Here is a 22,233-nt window from a genome sequence, read left to right as displayed (position 1 = left end):
GAATACTGGAATGGGTTGCCATGACTTCCTCCAGGGGATCTTCCCGACCCAGAGATCAAACCTGCATTTCTTACATCTCCTGCATTGGCAGGTGGGTTCTTTACCACTAGTACCACTTGGGCCTGGCTCAAACCCAGTTGCCTAGTCTATAACCACATAATATTTTGCCATGAAGAAACTTCAGGATCATCCAGTCCAGCATCATCTGTCTTCAGGGATCTTCCCTTGTAGACATAGCTCCTGGAGAGTGGGTCCAGTCTGATACTTCTCAGGGGTCCTCTTAGCCCCCAGCACAATGACTAGTACACACAACAGATGCTCGCTAAGCACTTATTGACTGACAGATGAATCAATAACTGCTCGCAAACCAAGGAGTGTGTGTAACCTGTCCTCCTTTGAATCTGCAGATGGGGTCTCAGGAGAGACAGCTGAGGAGGTGGGGAGGAGGCTGGCTGTGAGCCAAGGAGTCACTGCCGGGCAACCTGAGATGTCGGGGCGGGAAACAAGAGCAAGTACAAAGCTGAAAGGCGTGGAAATGGTCACTCCTCAAACGGACACATTAAACGGCAGATGATATAACCCTTGACTGTCTTCTGAGATACACTATGGTGTCATCTCTGCTGAAATGAGACTGTCTGCTACCATCTCTATCATTGGACTTTTTTATCCCAACCCTTAAGGTCAGGAATTTTTTTTGGGAGGGAAATTAACAAGCATCCTTGAAATGATCCACAGAGACCTCCCCACGAAAGCTGCCTTTCCCTGCCTGGGGTGAGGGGCAGGGAGCATTGCGTGGAAAAGACACTTATTCTTGATGGGCAGCAGCAGCAGAATGAGGTCTGGATTTTCCCTGATCATTTTGGATTTCCAAAGAGCCTGAAAGTTGGACTTCCCTGGTGGTCCAATGGTTAAGACTCTGTGCCTCCAATGCAGGGGGCACAGGTTCTATCCCTGGTCAGGGAACTAAGATTCCACATGCCATCTGGTGTGGTCAAAAAAGAAAAACATTTAAAAAGTCAATTTAAAAAAAGAGATCCTGAAAGTTCCTGTGGACCCATTCCAAATGTCATGGATAGGTTTTGGTTCAGTGATTAATGATCCTGGCTGGGCTCATTGGTTTGGGGGGTTAATTAACCAGTGAGCAAACATTATTGAGAGCTTGCTTACTGGGGGACCCCAGAACAAGCCTAGGAGAAGATACCCTGTGGATTCTATGTAGTTGAGACCTCAAGGTTAACGAACCCCTGCAACAATTAGAGGCTGATGTGACCATAATGATCTGTGCAGCTCAGACTGCCACACCTTCCCAGCACCATCTGCCTCCAGATTCTATTCAGAGATTTCACCACCCCTGCTGCTGGGGTGGATGCCACCCAGCAGAAGAGGATGAGGGGCTTCTCCTGGTTACAGGGTTGTAAGGGGAGAAACAGGGAGCAGCAAGACCATGTTCCAGTCTTAGTGGGCAGCCGCTTGAAGAAGAAACAAATCTAAAGAGAAAAACACACCAGGGAGCGCCGGGCAGGGAGAGATGGACCGATGGAGTCTAAGTCCCTTGTTGACCAGGGTGCCCTAGGGCTACTGGCTCTAGCTTGAAACTTTCATCTTTAGTTATGATGGGGTTCAGGACACGCTACCCCAAACTATGGCATCTTGAATATTTTAAGCTGAAGAAGTCTGAGAAAACAGCAGAGCACAAAGGCTACTCTGACCCCATCCCTACTCCTTCTTCCCAGAAACAAGTCATAAAATCCTCATGTCAGAGGCGCCCTCTGACTACCTGGAGGAAAGGAGCATCCTTATCTCCAAAGACAAAGGGACACCAAGAAACATCCTAATAAACAGGCCTTGCTTAGTTTCCTCTTTTTTGCTACGTTGTCTCATACTCCTTAACCTGTCCTCTTCCTCAATGACTGCCCACTTTTCATCATAACTAGCATAAAATACTCAGGTCTGACTATTTCTTCGGGTATTCATTTTATGAAAGCTCCCATGTCATGTAAAATTTCTATTAAACAAATCTGTACGGGGATTTGTCTTGTGGTCCAGTGGCTGAGTCCACCTTGCAATACAGGGGATATGGGTTCGATCCCTGGTCAGGGAAGAATACACATGCCTGCGGCACAGCAAAGCCCACGTGCTGCAACTAGTGAGTCCATGAACCGCAAGGTCCCACGTGACTCAAGGAAGATCCCGCGTGACTCAAGGAAGATCCCGCGTGTGGCAACCAAGACCTGATGCAGCCAAAGAAATTAAAACAACAACAAACCTGTGTTCTTTTCTGCTGTTACTCTGTCTCTGTCGGTTTAATTTGCAGACCCATCCTGGGACCTAAGGGGGACCCCTCCTGTAGACCCTACAGTCTCATGAGCCAAAACACCCCCCAGCTCTTTTCCCTTTAAGCCAATGCAGGGGCCAGGCCCCCACCCTGTGCGGTCAAAGGAGCCCCAGGAATGAATGAACATCCAGCACTTGTGTAGTGAGGGCTGGAGTGATTCCAGGCTGCAGCCCTGAAGGATGGGGAGGAGGTAGGCATGAGCAGGGACAGTGGCCAGAAAGGCAGGAGGAGGGATCTCTCCGAGGGTGACTGTGGATGTGGGCCCAGCTGGGCAGAGCGTGTGAGTGAACCCTCGCTCCAGGGGTCCCTGAGAGGGGAGCCTGGGTTTCTGCTGGTGGATGCGGGACCCCGACTGGCCAGCCTGGCCTCAGAGCCCGGCAGGAGGCCAGCAGCTGTCTGACTGGCCTCCGGCACACTTCCTCCACATGGTAATCCCTTCCCATTTTACAATGTGGAGCTGGGGCTACACACTCAGATTATACCATGACTAACCAGCAGTGTCATCTTAGAGCTGGCTTCATTTCACATTCAGAGTTTGCCTCTTCCCCTCCAACCCTTCCATTCTTTCTACTTCCTTCTAACCCTCAGCTTTTCTTATTTCCCATTTTTTAAATGTCTGAAAACGTGCTTACCATTGACACCTTTGCCCTGGGGAAGGGGTTGGGTGATAGGGAAATAACCCTAAATCATGACTTTTTAGAATAAGTTTTGGACACCCCAGCCAGCAGCTTCCGAATTTCAAACCAGGCAAAGGCAAGGTTCTGGATAGCCTCATGGTAACCCTGATTTACATCCCAGAAGGAGCTTTCTGGATCACCAACTGGATTCTGGGTGGTGTTCATGGAGCAATATTTGCATCAAAGACCTGTTTGCCAGCCACCTCTGGGATCTGCTGGGGCCTGAGATGGCCCTCCACCTCCTCCCTGCCCCACCCAACCTCTGACTCTTCCTGACCTTGCTCCTTCCTGCTGCACCAAGGTGGGGCCCTGCCACCTCCCCATTGCAGCCCTCTGTGACTCAGTGGAAGCCGGTGACCACTTCCCCCCACTCCACCCACACTCACATTCCAATGGCCAGCTCACTCACTTCTTGGCATCCGACCGACACGCACAGGCCTCTGCCTAGAGTAAATAGTCCTCTCTATGGGATGATTTACGACCAGGGCCTTGCCTGTATGGGAAGGGATCATGTGTATCTTAGCCTCCAAGTGCATGCCTTTCTCTGTGCAGCTAATAGCTGGCCTCTGTGAATCTTCCTTTTGACTCCTGACTGACCTGGAGTATTTTGTTTAAGGGAACTAGAGACATTTTTCAGTGCTGTACCTAGTGCAATGCTGGCTCAACACATGTTTAAAGAAAAGAGTCTTTAAAAAGAGAAATTAATAAATGGAGAGTAATTTAGGGGGCCCTTAGTCTTCCCCAGAACCTGACAGATCCCACCACCTCCATAAGGACTTATTCTGGCCACATTAAAGGTAAAGATGGAGATACCTGGGCTGACACTCCAGCTTTGCCACTCTGGGATCTCAGGCACATTCTAAGACCCACCTAAGCCTCATTCCTCACCTGGCTACTGGAGGTGATAGTTCCATATTTCATCAGTTCCAAGATGTGTTGTTTCTTACCTTTAAGACTCTGAAGCCAGGACATGTCTTTCAATTCACACAATATAGGAAATTGCATCGCTTTTGCTGCAATGCCCCTTCCTACAGGAGGAACCCAGGGGTGGTCCTGTGACTTGTTCTGGCCAATGGAGTGTGAAAGGTGGTGATATGTGTCACTTATGGACTGAAGCTTTAAAAGGTTCACCTCAACAGCTAGCAAAGTCCCAGATGGAGACTATTCTGTGGGCCTAGATCTCACAGTGAAGGTGATGTGGAGCTAAGCTGTAGTTGATGGGCATTTAAGAAGAGAGAAGCATAAATCTTTCTTCCTGAACTTTCAGATTCTGTATTTATATATATGTACGTGTATGTGTGTGTGTGTGTATATATATATATATATATAACTTAAACTACTCCACAGGGCCATTTGAAATTATCTTTAGCAGCAATTTATCATGCAAAAATTAGTCACAGCACCCATAAGAACAAAATAAAGCAAGACAACTACTCAGATGGCTCAATGATTTACTATGTTGGGGGCTATTTCTAGTGTTGAGCCACCTTTAATACTAAGGATTATCAAAGTTTTTAATCATCATGTCCTGTGCCTCTGTTGGAGTCTATGTTTTGATAGCACAATCTAGCATATTCTGTGTTGTGTCTCCTAGTTAGCTGACAGGGTTTTCTTTCTTTCTTTCTTAGTGGTCCATAATGGGGCAGCCCACAGCTGATGGTGGTGTGGATTCAAGGGGACCCAGTAGTGCCTCTCACAGGCTGAGTGAGTGAATCCGTGTGAGCCACTTAGCACAAGTGGTGTCCTACACTGAGTGTTCTATTCGTGCCAGTCGCCATATTTCCAGCCCTCTAGGAATACGACAGTGTGTGCTAGAAGTCTGGTAGAGTGACCTGATGACACAGAAAGCTCACAGCCCCCTCAGATCCCTTGTGGAATGAGAAAGGGTATAAATAAATTCAGGTTAACAAGAATGTGGCTTGGGTACTTGCTGGTGGGGGCTCTTTGAGGGTGTAGGTGTTTGGGTAGGTAATGAAGAATGTTAACTTTCTGCTCATGAATTAACAGTTTATTGCCTGGGATGGGAGAAGATGGGAGAAATTTTTCAAGTGTGCGAGTTTTCGGTGCAACAGAATGAAGAAACACCATATTCTCTTAGAAAATCTAAGAATCTTGACTTTTTGCAGAATTAGGAATGGCTCACAGATCCGGACTGAAGAAACCAGTAGTGTAGTGTGCCGCATTAGTCCCTCAGTCATGTCCGACTCTTTGCGACATCACTGTAGCCCACCGGGCTCCTCTATCCATGGGATTCTTCAAGCCAGAATACTGGAGTGGATTGCCATTCCCTTCTCCAGGAGATCTTCCTGACCCAGGTGTCAAACCTGGGTCTCCTGCATTGCAGGCAGATTCTTTACTGACAGTCACCAGGGAAGCCCCAAAGAAACCAGACTGCCAGCTAATTTTGCGTTTCATAATATACCCAGATGATTTGGAATAGCTCTCTCCAGGAATTTTATAGCCAGCCCCTGCAGACCCAAAGCTGTGAGAGTGTTCCACGTGCTGGGCTGGGCTGAAGTGCAGTTGTAAGGGCTACTAGCTCTGTCTCTGATGTGTCATAGCTTCTGTCCTCCTGTCAGCATTCCCCCAACACTGCTGCAGCTCATGTTACTGGCCTGCCACCTCCTTCATTCAGAAGGATGATGAAAGGCATTTATCCTGAAGTATTAGTGATGTAAGCATTACTTCCTCAGGAGCATTTGTACTTTAAAAGCGAACCTAGAAAAAGTGGAAAAGAAAACTACAGGACTAGTATGTAAGGCTGTGTTAGGGGTCTGTTAATTCCAAGAAATAGAAACTCAGTAAAGTTGGCTTAAGTTAAAAAAGAAAAGGACTTACTGGAAAACTGGAATTCATATGAAACCTGGTTGCAGGTAGTCTAGTGTGACCTTAAGGAACGGAAAGTTCTCAGGCAACTCTTCCCTCCAGCTTTTTAAAAATCACATCCCCCAACTCTTCTTCACTCTTCAGGGTGTCCTGGTTTCTCATCTCTCCTGACCACGTCTATCTCAGTCTTTTCTCTCAGCAGGGAGCTCAGTCATCAGCTTGCTCATGGCCCTACCTTCAGTTCAGTTCAGTCGCTCAGTTGTGTCCAACTCATTGCAACCCCATGAATTGCAGCATGCCAGGCCTCCCTGTCCATCACCAACTCCCAGAGTTCACTCAGACACACGTCCATCGAGTCAGTGATGCCATCCAGCCATCTCATCCTCAGTCGTCCCCTTCCCCTCCTGCCCCCAATCCCTCCCAGCATCAGAGTCTTTTCCAATGAGTCAACTCTTCGCATGAGGTGGCCAAAGTTTCAGCTTGAGTTTCAGCTTTAGCATCATTCCTTCCAAAGTAAATCCCAGGGCTGATCTCCTTCAGAATAGACTGGTTGGATCTCCTTGCAGTCCAAGGGACTCTCTAGAGTCTTCTCCAACACCACAGTTCAAAAGCATCAATTCTTCGTCGCTCAGCCTTCTTCACAGTCCAATTCTCACATCCACACATGACCACTGGAAAAACCATAGCCTTGACTAGACGGAACTTAGTCAGCAAAGTAATATCTCTGCTTTTGAATATGCTGTCTAGGTTGGTCATAACTTTTCTTCCAACCTTGGCTGCCCTGAAATGACGGCTTCAGTGAGATTTTCTTTTTTGCTTTGTTTTGTTTACTTTAAAATTTTTTGGTCACACCACGCAGCTTGCAGGATCTTAGTTCCCCAACCAGGGATTGAAACTGGGCCCTTAGCAGTGAAAGTATGGAGTCCTAACCACCACAGAGTTTGCAGAGAGGTGGTATCTTAGAAGTGGTAGTAGAGACATTGCCAGAGGCCCTTGTCATCCTTGTCATCCCACATGAGCATGTGGGAGGCCTATTCAGTTAATGTGTTTTGTAGGTGTACTTGAAGCCAGAGTTGGTCTACATATCTGTCTGCCCCTTCTCTCCTTCACTTCATGATGTCTCCCACGGTGCTGAAGTGTGTTCTCTTTTTTCCCACCACAATCACTCCTTATGTGTAATAAGTTTCACACCTGAGAACCTTTTCTAAAACGCAAAGCAAGCCCACCTCTTCGCTGTGTAAATCCTTTCCAGGCTTCCTGACCCAGGCAGGGAGACTCCCTCCCCCTGGCACCATGTCCTTATTTTCAGTTTTGCCTTTTGCTGCCTCCCTTGCTCCAGATCTAACCTCCAAGAAGCTTCTGCTCCCTGATATGCCCTGTCCACTCTTTGCCTACTTAGAAAACTTCTACTTTCCCTCCAAAGCCACCTCCTCTGTGAAGCCTTCCTTGATTACCAACAGGCATAGGCCTTTTTTCTTTCATTTATGTTGCTGTGATGCTTTGTTTACCCATCTCTGCCAGCAGGTCTGTCTATCAGAGTTGGAACTCTTTCAAGACAGGGACTGGGCTTTATTCTTATCTGTGCAAAGCCCAGAGTCTGGCATCAACTAGATTTTCAGTGTAAGGTAGTTGCAAGGCAGTGAAGCATAATGGTTCACTAGTGCTATCCTACCTGGGTTCAAAGCCAGGCTCTACTATCTACTATGAGTTAGCAACTTCATGCCTTAGTTTCCCTACCTGTAAAAAGGGACTAATGATACTTCCAATTTTATACATGTTTGCTGAAGTTTAAATGAGGGAACATATGCAGAGTGTTTGTTACTTACTATATGTGAGTTATTATTATCTTCATTATTTCTGAATAAGGTGTTCAGCAGGAGAGAGTTCACAGATCCTTGCACCAGCTCAAGATTTTGATTAGTAAAGACTATCACCTGGAGACATGCAAGTTGATTTACTTAAAAATATTCTGTGACAATGGCACATAGGCATGTCATCTTCCTAGTTACAAAATGCCATCTATTTCCTTGAAGGATCTTGCCTATTTCCTCAACTCTTGTCCTTTTGTAGGGAGCACATTTAGTAACCTAAACAGAGTGATGGAAGAAGCATGGCTGGAAAGGGTTAATCCCAGAGCCTTGGAAGGAACTGTGCTCTGGGGAAAGAGAGGTTTCTAAGGATAGTAGAGAATAATGCTTTCCTGCAACCATCTGAGACACTGGGAGGCATCTCCGTGGTGATGTAGAGTGTAGGTCCAGTTTGCATTTATGTGGGGCTTTGTATTTCTTCAGTTCTGGTGAGGTTCAGTTGAGCTACATTGTGGAGAAAAGAGGCACAGAGAAAGGTTAATGCTTTGGTCAGCCGGGGTGGTATGGCCAGTTATTGGAAAGGTGGGGACTAGACCCCTGATTCATTCAATAGCAAGTATCTGTGAAGCCCGCTCTGTGCCAGGCCCAATTTTAGGTGTGGAGGACTCAGCAGAAAGCAAGGCAAACTGGGTCTCTGACGATTCTGCCTACATCAGTAAAGCATTTATTTGGCTGCAAACAAGAGAAAATCCAGCCAATAGTGACTTACGCTAAAGTGCATAATTCCAGTCTGATGGGCTTGCTTTTCCATATATCTTTTCACCCTAGCTTGTCAACTAATATGCTAAGTTGCTTCAGTCCTGTCTAACTCTTGGCAATCCTATGAACTGTAGCCTGCCAGGCTCATCTCTCCGAGGGATTCTCCAGGCAAGAATATTGGAGTGGGTTGCCATGCCCTCCTCCAGGTATCTTCCTGACCCAGGGATAGAACCGTGTTTCATGTCTCCTGCATTGGCAAGCGCATTCTTTACCACTGGCGCCATCTGGGAAGCCCTTGTCAACTAACACAGTCATATAATTCCTCTTGGAAATGCTTGAAAATTATACGCACTCACAGAGTTTATTGCTACCTACAGCAGCAGATTGCAAAAATGGCCACGACTGTTCTCTCCTCCCTATGCTTACTGATTTGCAAGCAGGCTTTGCAGCCTCTCCCAGAAAGAGCTGCAGGCTGTTTCTCCACTCCTTGAATTCACGCTGCCCCAGTGACTTGCTTGACCCAGAAGAATGCGGTGGGTGTTATTTGTACAGTTCTGAGCCTAGGCCATGAAAGAGCGTGCCTGCTTCTTCTCTCTGTGGAACTCAAGTGAATGGGCCAAGCTAGACTGCCAAAGAATGATAGTCCACGTGGAGCAGAGAGGGCTGCCCCAGCTGAGGCCACTGCGGACCAGTGGGCCCCCAGCCAATGGGGCAGCAGACAGCAGAGCATGAGTGAGCACAGCCTAAGATGCCCAAATGCAGAGCCATGCGCTAAATAACTCCTGTTGTTTTAAGTCATCAGTTAAATAGAAAGAGCTAACTGATAGGCTTACTGTGTGCCAGACACTGGCTGTGTACTTTATGTAATTGTCCTGTTTCTTTAAACTTTATCCATACCTATCAGCGTGTAGAATACATGTTCTGGGAAGAAATAGCCCCCAGCCAGCCCCTCAGTTTGCTTCTGTCTGAAATCCGGATTGAATTTTGGTGTAGTCGTTGGCTCCAAGGAGCTCTCAGGCTCTGACAAGAAGATCAGAGTATTCTGTGACACTGCTTAGTCTCCTGTGTGGGGGGTTACAGAAGTGGCACTCCAGTTGGCATCCACTCACCTTCTCCTTCTGCCAGCAGCTCCGTGGAGGCTTCTGTCTGTTTTCAAGCATATGTAGTTCCTAGATGTCGGGGACCAAGAGAGGATCAGACAGTCCTAGGGAAACCAAAGGGAGAAAGCAAGCTACTCAGTTCTTTCTATTCAGAGAGAAGTGGGAGTCGATGGATGGTGGTAGCTTAAAGCTCTTGGCAGGATGACAGTCACCAAAGCAGTGGCCACGGTAAGTGCCAATGTAGGGCACAGCCTCAGGCCAAGAAGCAGGGTGTGGTCTGAGGCTGGTAAATGTTCCTGCTGGGGTGGCCCCACTCCGGTGTGCAAAACCTCACTCTGGATATTACTGTGGGATTCAAGACACGACTTATCACAGTCCTTTGGGGTGACAGACATTTATTTAAAGTCAAGGTGTCTGCCAAAAGATAATAGCTTTAAATGTAAAATTACAAATCATTATGGGTAATGCGATGCAAATTGCTCGAGAAGCATTGGCAGTGTTTTACTTTCATTTTTGCTTTTCTTTCATTGCCAGCCTTGTCTCAGGTTGCTGCTAGGGATACCATGTTCACACACAGTTTATCCTTCAGCTATGGCCTGATAGTGTCCTCTGGAGGAGATGTGCATGGAGGCCAAGGGGACCATGAAACAGTCCCTTTGCTCATGCAAACGGATTATTTCTAAGAAGCCCAGACTTGACTTTTCCAACATTGGTTTCTTCATTTACCCTCTAGGCAGTGCCTGGACATGTTTAGTTTCCACTGGGAATTGGAGGTCAATTTTAATAGTTAATCCAAAAGGCATCCTTCATTAAATGCTGTGACGGCTTTTAAATAACCAGTTGCTAGATTTGTCTCTTCTTTACCACCTCTGGGTCTCTGCTGGAGGAGGACTTATAAGCACTCTGGTCCTTAAAAGGTTCAGACTTGAGTTTTGTACACTTGTTTCCCCAAGGGATGTGGATAAATTGAAAAGCGGTCATTTCTCATCTGCTTTTCTTTTTGGCTAGGGGAGGGCGAGATGGCTGGATTTAAGGCCTGTCTCTAAGCCATAAAACCAGGAAAGAAAGGAAGAAGCAACAGAAAAATTAGTAACTGTTAAAACATGTTTTATAGCAAAATATCTTTCAAGGAAAGGGGTTCAAATGGGCTGACGGTTTGGTCGCTGACAGAAGCCTTACCAAACATATTTCCCCAAACAGTAGATGTCTCCAAGGGGCAACTGCCGAGAGGGTTTTCGACCAAGGTTTCCAGGGTCTTAGGCTGAGAACAATCTCCTTGCAAGGCTGTGTGGGGCTTGCTTCATCTTCCTCTTTTCTTCAGCTCCCCTGTGGCCACCTGTTTCCGAGGAGCTCAGTTCTCATAATGACAAGGAAACCTACAGGCTGAAAATAGAGCGGATTTCCCAGAATCTCAGGTACCAAGAGCGGAGAGGCATGGGGACTTCTTGGACATGAGCTCACATCAGCTGATGAAATGCCGCTGTCATGCCTTCAGCTCCAGCCAGCTCCCGGTGACAGGGAAGGAAGCCAGTTTCACTGGGAAATACTGCAGAGATTTTCACCATGTTTTCAAGGGAAGAGACGAGCTTCTGCACACTGGAAATAGGGGCCAGACTCAAATGAACCTGTGGCTGGGATGGCTTTTTCTAATGGAAGCGCTCAATCAGTTCCTAACTCTGGGAACTGTATTAGATCCCTAGCCCCATAACTCTCAGGTGGATGCCTGTGACCCCAGCACTTGTCATCTGTGAACAAAGTCTGTCAGCCAGGCATCTCCTCCCTGAGACCACAGGCTTCTCTGAGTTAGTAAGAAACTTATCATTTCAAAACTGAACATGTCTGGATGGTCCTTAGCCTATTTCATTATGCACAGCCTACAGGCAAAGTGTCCTCAGTTAACACTGCTCACAGCAATCTGTGTTAGAGCATTCCCCAGCCTCTTTTCTCAGAGTTCTGACCCCCAAAAAATAATATAATAACAAACACAAGACTTCCCTGGTGGTCCAGTGGTTAAGAATCTGCCCGCCAATGCAGGCGACATTGGTTTGATTCCTGGTCCAGGAAGATCCCACATGCTATGGGGCAACTAAACCCTTGCGCTATCTAGAGCCTGAGCTTTGGAACAAAGAGTAGCCCCCACTCTCTGCAACTAGAGAAAGCCTGTGTACAGCAAGGAAGACCCAGGGCAACTGAGTTTTAAAAAAAGGCAAACATGTATTTGTTCTCTGTTGCCATGTAATGAATTACCTCCAAACTTAACTGCTTCAAACAATAACCATTTATTGCCTCACAGTTTCTTTGGGTCAGAAATTCTCTTTAACTGGCAGTTCCAGTTCAAGGTCTCTTACAGTAGGGTTTTAGTCACAATGTCAGCAGAGGATCCTGTCATCTGAAGGCGTGACTGCGGCTGGACGATCCACTTCCAGGCCAGCTAGCTTCCTTACCTGCCTGGCAACTTGGTGCTGCTGTTGGCAGGATGGCTCAACTCCTAAACTACGTGAAGGCATTACTCTGATTAAATTTTTAAAATACATAGTAAACTGAGTAAATAGATATTCATTAGGAGGGACCTAAGGGGCTTCCCTGGTAGCTCAGACAGTAAAGAGTCCACCTCCAGTGCAGGAGACCTGGGTTCCATCCCTGAGTCGGTGCCTACTGCTGTGATTATGCCTGCTCTGCTTTATGCTGCCCCTGGTCTCTCCTACTAAGCTGCGTGTGCCTCGGGATCAGGAACCTGGGTATCAGTATCTCCAGTGCCCCTTCCCCTGACCCCAGGTCGCTGCCCTGCTCTTCTTGCTCTGCTACCCAGGAGTTTACCCACCATGACCCACACAGAGGGTGTTCAACACAAAGAAAGTCAATCGAATGGGAAGACACTGACTCAGAGGAGACTCTCAACCCATGTTCAATGAGAATGAGCAGAAACACAGATCTCCATCATCCCGATTTGATCCCCCAAAGGAACTGGGGCACCGAGAGTGGTGGGTGGGAATGAGGGAACAGGAGCAGAGACCTCAATGATTTCTTTTCTAAGCTGAATCAGGGGTTTCACTCTGCCTGGAGTCTCAGGCAAGAGTGGGCAGGTTTGAAGGTGGCTGGCCACCCTCAAACATGGTCCTGAGGCCTGACTGATGGCCCAGCACAATAGAGAAATTGATCCCTGCCAGGGCTGCAGGAGGCACAGGGTGAAATAACGCTTTCTCCTTTAAGAAGGAAAATGTGTTTTCCCACTCGGGCTACTCCCTGGTGGTGCATCCTGCTCAGGCGTTGACAGGAAGGGGGGAGGAAGGAAAAGAGGAAGGAGGGCATTTCCTCTCCTAGGCTGGGTTGCCAAAGCAACTGGTCTAAGATTCCTCTTCTCTGTGGGTCTCCCAGACAGTGTGGCCCTGCTACTAGTCCAGAAGGCTAGCAGCACTTTCTCGTGTGGCACTCCCACTCGAGAATGTACTTCCTCCAGGGTCTGTTTCCATGGCTCCACCACTGCTTGCCCACTTGCTCCAGGACAAACCCTCTCCTCCCTGCTCCCCACTCCAGCCAGGCTGGTTTGTCTTTCAAGACCTGAGTAAGTCAGGATTCCTTTGACTGCCCAGGAAGGCAACCCACTTTACACTGGCTTAAACTAGAAAAAGAATGTAGAATGTCTGGGCTTAGAATTACCATATGACCCATCCAATTCCACTCTTATGTAATGTATATATTCCCAAAGACTTGAAAACAGGCATGCAAACAAATACTTACACATGAATGTCCACAGCACTCGAAGGTAGAGGCAACTCAAATGTCCACCAGAATAGACAAAATGTGGTATATTCCTTACAGTGGAATACTATTCGGCCTGAAAAATAAATGAAGTACTTAAACATTCTACAATATGGGTAAAGCTTGAAAACATCATACTAAGTGAAAGAAACCAGACGCAAGAGGTCACATGTTGTGTGATTGTACTTATCTGAAACTTCTTGAGAGAAAGAAGGAATAGGAAGTGATGGCTAGATGGGGACAGGGTTTCCTTTTGTGATGATGTAAATGTCTTCGAAACTGGATAGAGGCAATGGTTGCCCAACATGGTGAACATACACAATGCCACTGAAGCACACACTTTAGTATAGTTAATGGTTAATTTTATGTTATGTGAAATTTACCTGAATTTAAAAAATAAAATCTAATGACAATTTGAGCGGGAGTTGGGACTTCTTTGTTGTAAACAGAATGCCCAAGATGGACCCTGATGGCTTCAGACATGTCTAGGTTTCGGGGCTCTGCAAAGCTATCAGGGTTTTGTCTCCATCTCTCAGCTCCGCATTCATCTGGGCAGCCCTCACAGGATGGGAGGAGAGGACCACTGCCAGCTCTGGTGTCACGTGGTGTTCAGTGAGCAAGAAAGACTTCTTCCTGGCTGGAACCATCATTCTCACCAGGGTATGAAGACCTCTGACTAATCTGGCTCCAGTCATCTGGTCACCCCTGTGGCCAACCCAGGATGGGGGTCTTGGAGAAGGCGGAGGTCGGCGCCACCCAAAGCTCATCCATAGGCTGAATGGGCTACTGTGGAGAAGGTGATTTCCCCAGGGAAAGGATGCTGAGTAGCAAAAGTAATTTTTATAGAGCCTTCACTGGCTCTCTTACCATCTTCCCTGGAAGACCCTTCCTCACCGACCCCCGCACCACCCCCCCAACCCTGTGCCACGGCTCAGCTCCTTCCCAAAGCCTCTCTGTCTGCTTGACCCACTGGGACCTCCCTTGCCAGCAGTACTACACTCAAGAGCAGAATCCAGCCCTGTAGGTGGTGGTTTTAATTTGTTCAGTCTTTACAGAGAGCAACATGGCACTGTGTACTAAAATTTGAATGTCCTTTTCTTTTGATCCTGCAGTCATACAGGAATACATCCTAAGGAAAATTTCAGCTAGAGTGCAAAGATGTATATGCATATGGATTGCCTCTGGGTAATTATTGACAATAGTGAACCTAGAATAACATAAACGATCATCAACGGGAGATGGATTAAGTAAATTATGGTGAAGATGAATGGATAGCCATGCAGCTGTTTAAAGGATAAAGAAAAAAATCTCCATGTATTGACTTGACCATGAAATTTAATTTTTTAAAGCAGTGTTATTTATTTATTCAGTTTTGGCTGCGCTGAGTCCTTGTTGCTGCTTGGGCTTTTCTCTAGTTGCGCCGAGCAGAGGCTATTCTTTAATTGCGGTGTGCAGGCTTTCATTGCAGCGGCTTCTCTTGTTGAAGCTCCCAGGCGCTAGAGTACAGGCTTAATAGTTGTGGATGCACAGGCTTAGGTGCTCCTCGGCATGTGGGATCTTCCCAGATCAGGAATTGAACCCACATCTCCTGCATCAGCAGGCAGATTCTTTACCACTGAGCCAATAGGGAAGCCCTGAAATTTAATTTTTAAAAAAGGATATAAAAAGGAAATATACTGAGACTCCATGTTTTAAAAACATAACCCTTGTAAATGAGCAGGGAGACCATAATTTCAGTCTCTGTATGGACTTAATGGCCCAAATTAATACAAAATAAATTCCATTATTTAATTACATCTCTAGAAGAACATTAAAAGAGTTCCAGAAAAATAACCACATCAGTCCATCTCTGCAGCCCCGTCTTCCAAGCCCAATTCTCTACACCCCGTCGCTTCTCCTGAGCTTCTAACGTGCTACAAACTGAACTCTCTACTGAACTCTAGTTCAGAAGGCTTTTCCCTACCCTGGACCTCATCCCATCTCACTGCATTCCTTTATTATGTAGATCAGTTTAGCTTTTCTCAGCAAGTGATCATTCTTCCTCTCTGTGGAAGAGTGAAGTGAAGAGAAACCAAACAGGCAAGTTTAGAATTTTCTTCAGCGGGCAGGGGTAAGAAGAAGACGACACTCTGATGTTAATAATTATATCTCATGTGAAAACATGGATCTGCATGCACAGAAAATAGTGTGGGAAAAATACACAATGATATCAGGGCTATCAGTGGGTAGTGGGATTAATAGGTGATTTTCTGCTCTTTATACTTTTTGTCTGAATTTATTTTTATAGAGCATGCTCTAGTTTTAAATTCAGAAAGCTTTTTTTTTTTTAAAGGAGCCTTGTGCCGTGGCATGTGTCTTTCTATTCTTTTTTTTTTTTCAAGATCCAGCAAAGGATAAAGAAAATTAAGACCCCCCAATCCATCCTCAACAAATGATGACGTCTCTTTTTCTGTTTAATTTTGGAACTTTTAAAAAGTAACCCTCCTTTCACATATCAGGAGAAATATGAATAAAAGAACATTCCTTAGTAGGTTTATAAACGTTATCCATAACATGCTAGCGTGCAGATGCATTTAAAATAAAGCAGCCTGGGGACTTCTCTGGCTGTCCAAAGGTTAAGACACCACCTTCTGATGCAGAGGGTGCAAGTTTGATCCCTGTTTGAAAAGCTAAGATCCCACAAGCCTCCTGGCCAAAGACCAAAACGTAAAACAGAAGCAACATTATAACAAATTCAATAAAGATTTTAATAATGGTCCACGTGAAAAAACAAAATCTTGGGGAAAAAAAATTTAAAGCAGGCTGATGGGAATTCCCTTGCAGTACAGTGGTTAGAACTTGGTGCTTTCACTGCCACGGGCCCAGGTTCAATCCCCGGTCTGGGAACTAAGATCCGGCAAGCTGCACAGCATGGCAAATAAATAAAGCAAGAAGAGCCTGCCTTGGAAGGACTGAGGTAGTCTGAGAGTGAAGGTCAAGCTTGTCACGGCCTGGGGTTGGGGGCGGGGTGCCGGCCTCCCTCAGCAGCTGCCCCTACCACCTACCCTTCTTCAAACAGAAAGTAAGCCCTGTGGCCTAGCCACCGTGTAGGTCCCAGAGCCCCTTGTGAGAGGCTCCAGAGGGCCTGAGTGACCTTGGCCTTTTGTCAAGCCAAGCAGGAACTCTCCCCTTTGCAGACTTGCTGTGTGAGAGCTCTGCTCTCTGAGCAGGATAAAAACGACCTTACTGCCAGCTTCCCTTTTCCTGCTGGGTCCCTCCCTGGCTCCTCTGCCACCTCCCCTGGGTCCCCTCTGGCCAGCTCAATTTTTGTGTCTGGGCCAGGTAGGGAAAAAGCATTTGGCTCAGCCTGTTGTTTGTCAGGAGTCCAACATTACCAGGGGTCTTGCCTGGTTTCAAGTATTTCCCAGTGCCTTGCATTGCTCTGTAGTCAAGTTTCTAGCCAGGATTTTTTGGCTCTGGGAAAGACTGAGTGCCTGTCGGAGCCTTCCTAGGCCTGTGTTTCATTTGCAGCTGCCTGGCTTTGACTGGGTGACGGTTTGGCCCTCCCCAGTCAGCCCATCCCCTTCTGCTTGGTCTGCAGAGGAGGCCCTTTGTGTCGTCATCCTGGGGCTTAGGAGGGAGGAGACTCCTAGTTTCTGTCCCCAGCCTGGTGTCTGGGGTTTACAGCGGCTCTGGCCCAGGCTTGGGGGTGGCATGCCTTTCAAGAGCAAGCAGTTCCTGCCTGTCTGGCAAAGGGAAGAATGCCAACCCCAAACAGCCCCGGCCCCCTCACTGTTTCTAAGTCAGACTGGGACCTATTCAGCACCTGGCACTCTCCCGCTAGAAATTTCCAGCTGTTCTGATCTTTCACACAGAACTTGGCAAGGCTGAAGAGGTCTACAAGCAAATGAATTTCAGGAAGCCTGCAGAACACCAGGCCTGGGCTGGGGGGCACTCTCCCCCTCCCTGCTTTTGGACTCCCTCTCAGGCTCCCTGAAATGCCACATCCTGCCTTTGGATTCACCTGGGGCAGAGGACCTGATGGGGTGTCAGACCCTGGAGTCCAACTGCCAAGGGAAGAGAGAGCCGAGCCGTGTACCATGTGACACTGTGCCCCAGGCAAGGTGCCTGAAGGTTGCCAGTCCAGTGCAGGGGAAAGGGTGTGAGTCAAGGTTGCAGGTTCCAGAACCTATTTAGGAGCCTGTTGGGACCTGGACACAGACATGAAGATTCAAGGGACCCAGATGTATCCTCATCACCATATGCGACCTAGGCCCTGCTCCAGTGTAGGAAAGCTGTGAATGTTAAAATTATGCATCCTTGACAAAGATCTCTTCTCTTCTGTTTCTTTCAGATTACAATGTATTTCCTGAGCTCTCCTTTGCTTTTCTTAAGGTAAGGGGATCAAAGCTAGTGTATCTAGATAAATACTCAAGTATTTGTAGCCTACGGTGGCAAACTGTGGGGAGTGTGTAGTTGTAACCACTGAAGGAGGAAAAAGGTATTGTTGGTCAGAGTTTCTTCTTTATACTCTTTCCACTCTAGTACCCTGGAGATAAACTAGGTAATTGGAAAGGTGCCCTGCCTGTGCTCACCCTTCTAGCCCAGCATATATTTCCTGCTCCCTTCCTCGGGGTGGGGGGAGGGGGAGTGGGGGGGGGTGGGGGGAGGGGGGGTGGGGTGGGGGGGGTGGGGCGGGCGTTGCTAACCCCATCAGCCCACCTCTGCCTTGGGATTGAGGAGCTGCCAGAAATGCTCAGACTGAGGTGTTTAGGAAAGTTGTGTCAGGCTCTTCCCCTTGAACCTAGGGAATTCCCAGGATGGTGGGGAGGAGACGCTGTAGACAGGGCCGGTGATGACAGGTCCCAGTGACTTGGGTTTGGCCTGGCCTCTGGCTAATGCCAGGCAGCACAGGGGTAAAGAATCCGCCTTCCAATGTGGGAGAGTTAAGAGATGTGGGTTTGATCCCTGGGTAGGGAAGATCCCCTGAAGAAGGAAATGGCAACCCACTCCAGTATTCTTGCCTGGAAAATTCCATGGACAGAGGATACTGGCAAGCTACAGTCCATGGGGTCGCAGAGTAGGCTTGACAGCGCGACTGAGCACACGCACACACCGGCTAATTCAGGAGGACTTGCACACCCTTTGCCGGCTTGGGCCCTCACAAGCCCCGCTCGAGATGGACAGGGACTGGTCTCAACCACAGACGGACGATTCCGCGACTGTCCAAGGTCTCTCAGCCTGTCAAACGCCCCAGAACTCAAGTGTCCTGGCTCCCCGGGCTGGGGATGGTTCCCGCCTTGGCCCTCTCGGGGCCTGGTCTGCGCCCATCGCCCAGTCCCCTGGCACAGCCTCGGGGCAGGGAGCAGGCGTGTCTGGGCTGGGCCTGGCCGACGACAGCGCACGCAGGGCACGGAGAGCAGGAGCAGGAGCTGGAGGCCGGCTCTTAACCGGTGCCCCAGCCCGGCCGGGTGGCGCCTGGAGGGCCCCCGCGGCTCCCAGCGGAGGCTCGGGCCACGGCCATTGGCCGCCGAGCCCTGGGTCGGGCGGGGGAGCGGGCCCAGGCGTCGGGTTACTCAGACCTGGCGGCTGCGGGGCAGCGGGGAGGGGCGGCCGCAGCAGCTGGCCCGGAGGGGGTGGGGGCGGGGGCCTCGGGCAGAAGGACGCCCCCCTCCCTCCAACCCCCCGGAACGGGCCCCTTTCTTGGCCTTAAAGGGAAACTATTACCGTATTTGCATCCAACTCCAGCAGCAAACAGTTGTGAAGGGCCATTGCGTGTCAGGTGCTGTGCTGGACTGGAGCGCGCGTGCAAAATGGCCTAGACGGGGTTCTGCCCAAACTTGCCTCTAATTGAGGAAATAAGAAATCCACACGGAAGAAGAACGCTGAGGACACCAGGAAGCAGGGGACCAGCCCCAACTGAGAAACGCGAGAAACCAGAGTTATAGGGGTTCCTGGAAAAGGAAGCCTCCCCTCCAGGCCAGGGTAACCTGGGAAGCTTTCCTCTAGGGGCCTGGTGAGGCTGCCCTTATCCGTCACGCGCCGGGGTGGGGCGCAGCAGACACTGATGAATGCCCCCTCCCCCTGTAACCCTCACCCAGACCTCTCTGCCTTCTCATGCAATCTCCTGCAAGCCTGGGACCCTCTCTTCCTTCCTCCTGAAGACTGTCTGACCTCTGAGGACCCTGCTGCTCCACAGCCTTGTCCGAGGCTTCTTTCTCCTTAGGCCACGCTTCTGGGCCTGGAGATGTCTCCTCACTCACCACTGAAGCTTCCCAATCCGGTTCTTATTCTTCCTTCAAACACCCGTCTCCTTTGGAATACATGTCAACATATCCACCGCTTCTAGTTAGTGTCACCTTATTATCCTTCTGGCCACTTCCTCCATTCCTCGACGATTTCAGCACTGGGCTCTTTCTCCTTCACTGTCACCATTCTTGGTGATCTCAACATCAAAGCTGATGACCCGCCCCACAGCCTTAGCCCCTAACTCTCCTGACTACCTTAGTCCTAGTGATACATCTCCTGCCCCACCCTGGTCTCCTGGTCATACCCTAGACCTGGGAACCATGAATGTCTACGTGCATATGTGTTCGGTCGTGTCTGACTATTTGCAACTCCATGGACTGTAGCCCACCAGACTCCTCTGTCCATGGGATTCTCCAGGCATGGATACTGCCGTGGGCTGCCCTTCTCCAGGGGATCTTCCTGACCCAGAAACTGAACCCAGGTCTCCTGCGTGGCAGGATTCTTTACCGCTGAGCCACTGGGGACCATCTCTTAAATCTCAAAGATCCCACTACCTGCCAGCCTGCCAGCTCTTTCACTCCGGTCCTTCCACTCCACCATCTTTCCCACCTGAGACCTCCAGTCCATCGCTGTACTGTTTTTTCACTATTTATCTTCCCTCAGGTCTTATCAGCCAGCTGAGGTTCTATGATCTGGCCTGGGAAATCTTCCTTGCAAACACTCTGAACTTCTTACAGCAGTCTCTCTCCATTGCCTTCACCTGGTGAAAACCCAGCTGTGGTTAAATCAAACTGCTTACTTCATACCTGCAACAGAGAAGTTGCACACTGCTGAAGAAACTACCCAGCTACTCTGAACGGGCTCACATCAAACTTATGGCCATAAATTTCTGATGGGTATTTGACAATCCTACTGCCTTTTCTTAGAAAAATTCCTTTTCCCTCTCCTTGATGCAACAATTTCACACTTTCTCCTCTTCTGAATACTGTCAACACCCCTTCCTCTTTCACTCTCAATCTGGCCTCTGACTATCCTTCATAGAGAAAATAGGTACAAACAGACCAACCGCCTGCACTTCCTCCCACCAAAGCCACCAGAATGTCCCCAGCTCTGGGTTCCCTCCGCCCATCTGTGGCCAACCCCTCCATCTGTGCCCTGGGCCCCTTCCCCTTTCACCAGCGCACATCTCCCCTTCCTTTCAGCTATAGGGTTAACCAAAAAGTTCCTTTGGATTTTTCCGCAAGATGGTATGGAAAAACCCAAAGGAACTTTTTGGTCAACCCAGTATTTCTTCCTCTCTACTCTAACCTCCCCATTGCAGTCGAATAGGACTTAATATCCCCCAATTTAAAAATATATTAGTCTTAGCCCAATTTCCTGCTGCACCATTTTCCTGCTCCTCTGCAGAGCAAATATTCCTGGGAGAGTTGTCTACACACTCACACTTCTCTTCCTCGCCTCCCTCTCACCTCCATCCATCCCAGTCAGGCCTTTCCCTTGCCATTCCCTTGTCATAGCTCTTATGAGGACACCAGTGACTGACATCTTGGCTAGATTAATGGCCAGTTCACATCCCCGTTTCATCTGGTCTCCCAGTGGTAATGAACGTCTTCGACTACTCTGTGGTAGATTGAATTATTGGTCCTAATTCCTGTCCCTCCTCGTGTTCTTATCCTATGTGACTTCGCTGCCCCTTTTTGCACTAGAGGTGGAATGTATGTTCTTGCCCCTTGACTTTTGAACATCGCTGCATGACCCATTTTGGCTAACAGAATGAAAGAGGAAGTGACATGGTGCAATTCCAAGCCTAGGCCTTAGGAGTCATTTCCACATGCCTATCTGTGCCAATGTCATCACCAGGGGATAACCTGCCATATCTGCCCTGCCCGTACAAGGATGATGAGGGACATGTATCCAGAGCAGACTTAGACCCAGCCAAGGTCAGCCTCACCTGGCTGACCCCCAGCTGACTCCAGATGTATGCATAAAATAGCACATGGCTCAGTGGTAAAGAATCCACCTGCCAGTGCAGGAGACATGGGTTCGATCCGTGGCCTGGAAAGATCCCACATGCTGTGGAGCAACTAAGCCCATGTGCCACAACTACTGAGCCCGTGCTCTAGAGCCTGGGAGCCGCACCACTGCAGCACGTGTGCCCTGGAGCCCATGCTTCACAAGAGAACCCAGCGCACTGCAATGAGAGAAAAGCCCGTGAAGCACCAAAGACCCAGCGCAGCCAGAATAAGTAAATAAAATTATTAAAAATATTTACTGTTATATGCCATAGAGATTTTTGTGATTGTTTGTTACTATTGTTTGTTGTTACAACAGCTGACCGATATAGCCCTCTTCTTGAAATACTTCCTTTGCTCAGCTTCCTTAGAATCACCATCTTCTGGTTTTCTTCCAACTTCACAGGTCATTTGTCTCAGTCTCGCTTGCTTGCTCTTCCTCTGGGAAGTGAAGTCGCTCAGTTGTGTCCGACTCTTTGTGATCCCATGGGCTGTAGCCTACCAGGCTCCTCTATCCATGGGATTTTCCAGGCAATAGTCCTGGAATGGATTGCCATTTCCTTCTCCAGGGGATCTTCCCAACCCAGGGATCGAACCCAGATCTCTAAGTGTTGGAGTGGCTTCAGTCTCATTCCTCTCACTTCCAGCTTTACATTTTCTCTAAACGGAATGATCCAAACCCACGGTTTTGAATACTATCCATATGCTAGATGTCAAATTTAAACCTGA

The 22,233-nt window shown here is 48.4% G+C and overlaps 1 long non-coding RNA gene across 1 annotated transcript; it reads right to left on the bottom strand.

Annotated features, from left to right (window-relative positions):
- Positions 1 to 4,998: 4,998 nt before the first annotated feature.
- LOC138435535 (uncharacterized) lies at positions 4,999 to 20,055 on the bottom strand. The gene is made up of 4 exons (XR_011255130.1): positions 18,971 to 20,055; positions 13,244 to 13,340; positions 9,515 to 9,609; positions 4,999 to 8,150 (listed from the first exon to the last, which is right to left on the bottom strand). It is a non-coding gene; the product is annotated as an uncharacterized lncRNA (long non-coding RNA).
- Between the last annotated feature and the right edge of the window lie 2,178 nt (positions 20,056 to 22,233).

This window comes from Ovis canadensis, chromosome 3 (assembly GCF_042477335.2).
Source record: "Ovis canadensis isolate MfBH-ARS-UI-01 breed Bighorn chromosome 3, ARS-UI_OviCan_v2, whole genome shotgun sequence".
NCBI lineage: Eukaryota > Metazoa > Chordata > Mammalia > Artiodactyla > Bovidae > Ovis > Ovis canadensis.
This window is presented reverse-complemented; position numbering and strand designations above follow the sequence as displayed.